The sequence below is a fragment of the Rutilus rutilus genome, assembly GCF_951802725.1.
Source record: "Rutilus rutilus genome assembly, chromosome: 14".
NCBI lineage: Eukaryota > Metazoa > Chordata > Actinopteri > Cypriniformes > Leuciscidae > Rutilus > Rutilus rutilus.
Window position 1 is genome coordinate 3,924,212 of NC_140219.1, and position 10,000 is coordinate 3,934,211.

The 10,000-nt window shown below is 38.3% G+C and overlaps 1 protein-coding gene across 4 annotated transcripts in view; it reads left to right on the forward strand.

Annotated features, from left to right (window-relative positions):
- Nucleotides 1-10,000, forward strand: part of kcnip1a (Kv channel interacting protein 1 a) — a 64,770-nt gene that overhangs the window by 33,506 nt on the left and 21,264 nt on the right. The gene's annotated exons all lie outside the window — the stretch shown is intronic.

A 10,000-nucleotide genomic window follows, 5' to 3' on the forward strand; every position in this document is an offset into this window, starting at 1 on the left:
CTGTCACTTTAAAGGGTTAGTTCACCCAAAAATGAAAATTCTGTCAGTAATTACTCACCCTCATGTTGTTCCAACCATGTAAGTCTTTCGTTCATCTTCGGAACACAAATTAAGATATTTTTGATGAAATCTGACAGAATTTTGACTCCTCCATAGGCTTCCAGTGTGACCGAAACTCACCGGCCCAGAATAGTTATTAAAACATCGTTAAAATAGTCCAAGTAACTACAGTGGCACTACATTAAGTTTATCATGCGACGACAATACTTTTTGTGCGGAAAAACAACAAAAATAACGACTTTATCCAACTATTAGTGTTCCTTAATGTGGGCCTCTGACGAGAGTTAACGGGAGCGCCAGGACGCATGCGCGAGAACTGAGCTTAAATACTCCCAAGGAGTGAGCAGTCAGTAACAAGTAGTAGTAGAAGAAGAACGCCGTAAGCTCAGTTCTCGCACACTGCTGGTGGTTGAGGAGAGATCGCATGTAACGCATTAAAAACGCGTGTAAAGCTTTTGTGACCGCACAGCAACGTCAAGTAACACCGTGTCCTAACTACACGCGATGCGCGATAAAAGGCTCTTTTCCATGTTAATCAGAGTTTTTGTCCTAACCAGCCGCGACACGCGACGATTCTTTTTTTAGAAACGATTTCTATTTTTCTGCAACAACAAACTCAAAATGTGGCAATGATAATCTCAGGTACTGTGTTTGTGATTTATTTAATGTTAAAAGCGTGTAATGTTACCCTGGAAATCCAGAGTTCTCGCGAGAGCACAAGTTGAATTTGCTCAGCGAGTTTATTCTGGCGTCGAGTAATGATGCTCATTAAATATGCCCCTCGATCTGAGCTGCACCAATCACATCGGGTTATCTGATATAGGTGTGCCAGAGGCGAGCTAAACAGATGATGACAGCGCTGTGACGTCGAAGTCATTAGTAAACATTGCAAGATGGCTATTGATGAACACCAGTTGTTTGAAACGGCTTTGGCCGCTACATTGAACGAGTTAGACTTGGCTTTTTATCTAAAAGAGGAACAGAAGACGGCGCTCGAATCGATCCTTTGCAAGAAGGGCTTTTTTGCTGTTTTGCCGACCGGATACGGCAAGAGTCTAATCTACCAGTTAGCTCCGCTGGTAGCTAAGCATATGGGGTTTATTGTTGTGATTGGTCGTAGTGTTATCCAATTGCGTGCAGTGAGATTTTCAAATGCATGCTTGGTGCCGCCCCTCGAGCTGGCCGATTTTCATTAGTCGATGCCAGACCATTAATCTTTCAGATTTAGGTCTGGATTTCCAGGCTAGTGTAATGTGACTTTGAATATCATTTAGTGCTCCAGCTTTGTAGCTGTAAAAGCAACAATGGATAATTCACCTCAGATCTTGAAATTAAACAAATGGAAAAAAGAACGTTCAAACTGTGAACGAACAAGTGTATTCTTTGACAAAGATTGTTTTAGTAACTCAACCTATGTATCTGAATAATGTTTGAGTGGTGTAATATTTGTGAATTTGATTATGTAGGTACTTATCCATTTTCTTGCGAGTGTCGTCAAGATTACTCTCTGGTGCTGCGAGACTCCGCCCACATGCTGTTCTGATTGGCTGACTCCGCCCACACACTGTTCTGATTGACTGACTCCGCCCACACATTGTTCTGATTGGCTGACTCCGCCCACACACTGTTCTGATTGACTGACTCCGCCCACACATTGTTCTGATTGGCTGACTCCGCCCACACGCTGTTCTGATTGACTGACTCCGCCCACATGCTGTTCTGATTGGCTGACTCCGCCCACACGTTGTTCTGATTGGCTGACTCCGCCCACACGTTGTTCTGATTGACTGACTCCGCCCACACGCTGTTCTGATTGGCTGACTCCGCCCACACGCTGTTCTGATTGGCTGGCTCCGCCCACACGCTGTTCTGATTGGCTGACTCCGCCCACACGCTGTTCTGATTGGCTGACTCCGCCCACACGTTGTTCTGATTGGCTGACTCCGCCCACACACTGTTCTGATTGGCTGACTCCGTCCACACGTTGTTCTGATTGGCTGTGGCTTTTGATTGATTACAGGATAGAGACAAAAGTTCAAAATCTCTATTGGTTAATCGTGTCTACCGGCATATCGCCCACCCTTAGGCAAGATGTTTAAGTTAAAAACATTTTACAGACATAAGTACAGACAAAAAAAAAAAAAAAGACCTTTGGTAGCAGGCATTAGACATGGAAAAAGTTAGCAGCAGATTAAAACAAGTACTAATATTTTCAATTGAATGCAGTAAATGAAAGAAAATTGATCACGTTTCTGACAATTCAAGAGCCATTATTTTGTTAATAATATGCTGCTTCAGTGCAGTAAAAATGAGTAAAATGGGGCAAAGCATGAGGAATATGAAATAAACTGTACAGTGATCCATAAATTAAACTCGATACGCCCTATTAAGTTCTCACTCTTTCATTCTCGCTCTCTTGTTCTTGTTCATTTGCGTGAAATCTTCAGTCTAGGCCTGTAAATGAATGAGTCTGGGATCTTTGTTCTTGAGCTGCAGGTTTGCATCTGACTCCGTTTACCAAATGAGAGTGCTTGTGATGTCACTTCCTGTCTAGTTCCACTCCAACACAACTGGTAATGGACCATCTGATGTGTATCGCAGACAAGAATGAGAGGATATTGCTCTTAAAAATTGTCTGACTTTACTCAATTTCGCTGGAATAACGTGTCCTTCAAGTGGAGTGAGACGTATCACAATCACGAGTTTCAAAGACATGAATGACCAAACAAAGTCGTTATTATAAAGCAGGGAAATTCAGAATTCTAGATTATACAAGAGTTGCAGAGTTGTGAAGGAGCGCATCAGTTTGAAATGAGGCAGAAAGCAATTTTGATTTTAATGAATTTGCTAAATTATTTTTTCATGCTGTATTTAAATAGTTTTGTAGGCGCCGTGAACAGAACAGCTTATAGACAATAAGTGTGAAATTAATCACCCTTTCACTGTTTGCTTTATGAAAACTAATTACTTTTGTTGGATCCCATGATGGAAATGAATAATTTTGAGATGTAGTTTGTAGATTAAATTCAGGATGGGAAAAGATTAAACCGCAGCAGTATGTGCAGAATTGAAATCATCAGATGTGATTGATGTGCGCCGTGATCGGCTCAGACGGGAAGCAGAGAGTGAGATATTGATCTGACAGAAGCTTCTTCAGAATAGCTGATCACTTTTGATTGAATATGTATAAATTGATAAACATGTCTTCACCGTAAGATCACTTAACCCTACGGTGTTGCTCATGTGGCAGTCAAAATGGACAGATTTTCAATTTTTTTTTAATTTCAATTAAATTAATGTACCATATTTTAGTTCTGTATTGTTTTTTTCTTTAATATTTTGTATTTTTAGGGGATTTTATGGTGCTAAATTATGTTTATGCAGTAGTTATAATCCATAATTCACTTTTTGAGCATAGACCTAAAAATGAAATTTCCATTTCCAACTTAAACTGTGGTAAATCTTAAAGTGCTCTGGAGCACAGACTTAAATTTGCTCTTGCTTTAAAGAAAACACTTCAGATTATTACTGGGAAAAAAGTGAACTTAAAAAAAGTTGTAGAATTTTACATTTATGAAAAATGCACAAATATATGAAATATATGTTTCAAAACACATTTTACTCTAAAAACATGAGGAAAATCAAAGCCATAAATCTAAACAAGTTGTGCTCCAGTCCAAATTTGAGGTTGTTAACTCAAAAAATGATCTTTCAGTCAGAGTTAGTTTGGCTGCAGTACCAAACGCTTCCACTAGATGAAATTCGTCTCCCATTCATTTCTAATGCGCTCATTTTTTGACTGCGAACAACACGTGACACTTTTTTTTCAGGAACAATTAACTTTTTAGAAGCATGTCCATGATTTTTTGTGTTCAAGTACCAAACCTCTACCAAGTTTCGTACAATTCCGATGAAGTAAAAAAAAAAAAAAAAAAAAGACCAAAGAGCTAGACTCAGTAAACCCAGCCTGATCTGCCGGCGATTTGATTTCGCCCTGCAGCTCAGGCTGGAAACCTGTACATTTATCTCTGCTGCTTCCTTTACAAATTTGCGGGAACCAACACTGTAAAAAAAATCCCGTTGTTTTTACGGAAAAAAACTGGCAGCTGTGGTTACCAGAACAATACTGTAAAAAACACATCAAACCGTAAACATACTTACGGAGTTACATGTAAATTTAACATTTTAAACATGTATATTTAACATTGGATTTAAGTAATATGATATAATGTTAATTTACCGACCTATTGAAGTATTAATCTCTATTTTGTACCATAGTATTACACTGACAAACCAACAATCTCAGCAGTAATGAGAGTTACATGATTAATCAATGCTCATTACATGTAGGCTAGTTCTTCCACAACAAAGTTAAGATTAAAATATATAGAAGGTGCACAGTGTCATTCACACAAACATTAAACACCATCATGGTAACACACATGAAATTTAAAAAAAACAATAAACATTAAAGCAGCACTAGGTAACTTTTCAACCTTCATAATATATTTCCAAGACTCTTGTGGTGGTACATCGACTTACAATAGGTTGAATGACATGTCTGCCATAGCCTGACGGGGTCTGTATCGTTTTTAATCGTACTTTTAAACTTCGGGGTTCGGGTAGTAACCCCCACGCACACAAAGAACTACAAAATTCGACTGCTTTACGGCATAGGCTACCTCACTTCCCCCAACACGTCCTCACATGCTGTTGGACTTTTAAGTATATTGCTTATATTGTATATCACTCGGACAAGCTTTCACTCGTTGGTGTGAGCTAAAAAGCACCTGGCGTTCTTGTTGATGGATTAGTAACTTAGACATCTTCGGAGGCTAGCTGTGCTTGTTCGATGTCCGACGATTTGTAACGCGTTGTGTTTATTCCCCAATCGAACTCGTGTAACTGTCTGTCACACGTTCTACCGTCCACAGCATTACTTGATAGACAAAAATAGGACAAGAATGAGCATCAAATAGAAACAACCAGCTTACGGGGTGTTCGAGGCACACATACAATACAGACTGCCGACAGTTAAACAGGGCGCGCGCAGCTCTTAAAGGGGCCACACCTTATTTCCACTCGTTACAGCTTCCATCCGACTGAACAGGGACCAGTATACAGGGGGGAGGGAATCAGGCCGTGAGTGAAGAGACTGCTCTGCGTGAGTGGTATTTACGACAGTAACGTTAAATACAAGTAGTCCACAGCGACTCTAGGGGTCGTTGTTTGACCAAAACGGAAATCTTACCTAGTGGGGCTTTAATTTAACAACATTAAATGCAATATAAAACCCTAATGTACATAACTGATTATAAAAAAACTAAGAAAACTATGATGAAACATAGTTATTTCAACAAAAATACATCAACTGTGAAGTGTCACGCATGGAATTGTGGGAATGTCAATTTACGTTTTTTCACTGTAAATTATACAATGACTTGTTCGTTTTTACTTCCAAAAACTGTAAATTTAACGGTATTTTACAGTAAAATTACATTAAATGTACCATTAGATCTATCACAGTTATTTACCGTATATAGTACGGAAACTTTCTGTTAACCAATTAACAGTTTTTTACTGTAGCATTTTTACAGTCTTTAACTGTTAAAATCACGATAATTTTTTACAGTGAATCACAAACTGGCTTATCCACCTGGCGCGCTATTGGCGGGTTTAATCCAATCCAATTCCAGAGCCGTTACGGCTCTGTCCAATTCCTTTTAACCTCTTTTTGATGCTTAATGGCTTCTTTTTAGCAAACTAATCGCTCGAGTGGGTGTAAATACCACTAACTTTCATGTTTTTTTTGCACAACCTGCAAAAATCGCTGGATTCCATCGCTGCTTCTGCAAACCGCTGATCAACATGTTTGTTGACACGTTTCCTGCCTGGAGTTTTCGCGTCGCTCTGCAAAGTGCGTCTCCCGGATCGTTGGTCTGATTGGTTGAAGGACTATCCAATTGCGTACAGAGTCATTTGAACTCTGCCCGTAGAAAATACAGAGCGGGCTCCCCAGACTAATGTTCAGTCTTAAAAGATTGAGCTTGGTCTGGTGATAGCTAGACTACCAAAGAGCACCAGATGTACAAAATTTGGATCAACCTTATGGCAATATGAAACTATGAAAATATTAGTATAAAAATGTTATATATAGTTTTAGAGATTATTCTGGATGTTTTGTGTGTGTGTGTGTGTGTGTGTGTGTGTGTGTGTGTGTGTTTTGTAGACCTGTGGCTGTGGGTTTTCCTCTAGTGAATATTTCAGATGTCTTGAATTCACCTACACTGCCTGCAGTTACGTCTTTATATATACACACACACACACACACACACACACACACCATTCATTCGCTCTCTCTCAGTTTCTTGTTGTTTGTTGGATCACCCTTCTGGAACATTCAGTCTCTGTGTTACAAACATTGTAAGAAAGTCTTTGCATATATCAGATGGGCTGATTACTTCTGCTTGTTCTTGGATAATCTGAGATTATCAGCATTATCTATTTCCACTTGATCTTCTCAGCCTGAAAGTGGATCATTTATGTAAAATCTTGAGTAAATATTGTGCATTCGTTCTTGTGCACATCTCTACAGGCCACCGTACTCTCTAGATATCAAAGTCTGGTCGAGCGCTTGTGTTTTTGCGTTATATCCATCCTCTCTCTCTCTTCCTCCACTAGTGCGTGTGCTTCGGACACTGATGGAGAACTGCAGCAGTCGCTCCTTATGTGTCGCTGAGAGTCAGAGAGATTTATTTTAATACTCTCGATGTGTCTTGATGCACGTCTATAGGTTTAAATGAAACGGTCAGCTTTACTGTCATTTTTAGCACATCGCATAGGAATAAAAATGAAACGGTTCCTTCAGAAAACAACAGTAACAAGTAGTAGACAAACAATATTTATTAGGGGTGTAACGATACCCTCATGTCATGATTCAATACTACGATACTGAACTCACGATACGATATTATTGCGATATTCCAAGACATATGATAAAAGATTAACAAAAAAATTACTGTTTATTAAACTGCTAAATTTGATATTACATTGGGGTGTATAAATGAATATTCTTGGACTTGGTGCTGAAACCCAAAGCACAGGACAATAGAGACGCCAGAATAACAATATTCATGATTCTGAAGATGAAAAAACAGAGTTATTTTAGACGAATATGCTTGATCTCTGTCACTGACTAGATATATTTAAAATAATGTCAGACACTTTTTACTGGTAACATCAGACATTTGGCATTATCAGGACCCACAGATATTCCCCCATTGCATTATTATACATTATATTCAACATTATATATATAGTAGTTTAATGTAGTCCTGACACTAAAACTCTGAAGACTTGATTTATTTCTAACACAGTAATTTTTATTTTGGTTGAACTATACACAATATATATTGTCACTATCCATGATTCATATTGATGCATTTTTGTATTGCGAAATATTGTGACACGATATATTGTTACACCCCTAATAAATATGTATACATACACACAGTTTATACTAAGTGAATATAATATTTACATTGCATGTAAGAGATCCAATCCGCTGCAGCGTAATATCATACAGGTGTAAATACTAGTGCTGTCAATCGATTAAAAATTTTAACTAGATTAATCACACATTTTTTCTGTGATTAATCGCAATTAATCGCAATAAAAAAAGAAATGTTTTTGTACGTTTTTAATATATTTTATAATGTAATAATTTCACAGTTAATCAAATTAATGTAGAAACAACATAAAGACAGTATATTTTAAATAATTGTTTAATGGCATCTTTTTATGAATGAAGGCCAGTATTACTGATATTAATACAGCTACTGATTTTTTTTTTCACATTTATTAGGCTTCAAAAATATAACAGTTTTTAATTTAAGTGAACTTAAAACAATGCTAACATAAACCCATAATAAATGTCATATTTATTCGTGCCCTTCCTGTCTTAACAGTTAGGAAATATACAGAAATTTAATAAAGTTATCAAAGTTATATGCAGTCTGCACTGCATAAACTATAAATTAAATAGTTAATCCTTATTAAAGCTACAAAAGTTATTTAGTCAACAGCAGTGAGTCATTTTCTCTGTTCCCTTTGTTCTTTAACTTTACTGACAGGAAGCTTTATTGGCTGCTGTCCCTTTAAGAGCAGACACACACACGCGGAGCTCACCGTTTATATACTGTCTATGGATCTCACACGCGCGCCTCATTCTCTCGCAACTCTTTGTTCATTTTAGACTTTATATAAATCATTTAAGACTGCTCTTATGAGGATAATCGACAAAATTATTGTTATTGTTATTGTTAGTTCAAGCGCGAAAGAGAACTGGATTCTGGCGCCCTGTCTATGTGTGTGTGTGTGTGTGTGTGTCTGTCACATAAGGACATTCACAGACAGCGCATTCTCTTTTGTCTTGCCGCGCTTGAAATGTTTAAAAGCATTTAAATGAATAAGAGCGTGATCATATAATGTAAAGCTAGCCAACGGATGGCAGAAAAGACGGATGCTGCGTTAATTGCGTTAAATATTTTAACACGTTAAACCAGACAAAAATTAATCGCATGCGTTAACGCGTTAACGTTGACAGCACTAGTAAATACCTTTTTAATTGATTATTGAATTGTTTATACATAGTTTACATGACAGGGATTCAAGATAGATCTTTTCATTACTACTCAATGTTTATTAAACAGCACAAACGAGGGAAAAGCGGCATTACTTCCGGCGCTCACTCAGTGTCTGAATTCACTCACTTGTTTTTTATTCACTCCTTAATCATAGTGAATAGTGAATGAGGGTGTAGGGGGCGATTTTGGACACATGAATGGATGATTCAGCTGTGAGACGCAGATAATTATAGGGTTAGTTCACCTAAAAATGTCAATTCTGTCAGTAATTACTCTCCCTCATGTTCCAACCCCGTAAGACTTTCGTCGAGAGATGGTTGAAAAAAGTATTCTCGTCGCTTGATAAACTTAAGGTTGAGCCGCTGTAGTCACTTGGACTATTTTAACGATGTCTTTACTAACTTTTCTGGGATGGCAGATCTCGAAGCCTATGGAGGAGTGAGACAGCTACCAGATTTCATCAAAAATATCATAATTTGTGTTCTGAAGATGAACAAAAGTCGGGTTGGAACAACATGAGGGAGAGTAATTACTGACAGAATATAAATTTTTGGGGTGAACTAACCCTTTAAATGTGACGCACAACTCTCACAATGCATGATGGGTATTCTCCAGCAAGCCATTGAGTGTACATTGGTTGTATGCTTGTTGTTGTGGTGCATTGTGGGATTGAACGAGTGCTGAAATCATTCTTGAACCGGTCACCGACGAGAGAAACTCACAAACACGGTATCTGCCAATATATTTTGGCCAAAAGAGCTTAACGACCCGTGGACACTCGCTGTTATCCTCTTTGATGTCTAAATACGTCAGTCTTGGGGTGGGAAATGGACACACTAGTTGCCAAGTACACAAACACACACTCAAATATCAGCAGGTTTGATTTCTTTAACTTCTGTAAATACTAATATTGGCTGCTTGTTGTTGATAGTGTAAGATAGATGATCTGTCATAAACACACGCAGGCCTCACTTCATAAGTCTGACCCAAACGTGCAAATATGATCGCAGAAAACTCTTTGTGTTTGGCCTTATCAGCTGAATTTGTCTTCAGGAAGACGGCTGAAGTTGAACGGTGTGTGTGATGGGGTTTTTACACAGGTGGAGTGTTGAGGAATGTGTGTGAGTTTGTCTTAATTACTGATGCGTCAAGCCTTGATTTGCGCAGTGTGATTTCTCACCGCTGTCGACCGCAGTCGTGTGTGTGTGTGTGTGTGTGTGTGTGTGTGTGTGTCTGGGAGAAATGTGGACATTTTCTCTGGATATATTTCACTCTTGCTCTCAAAAACGGAGCTA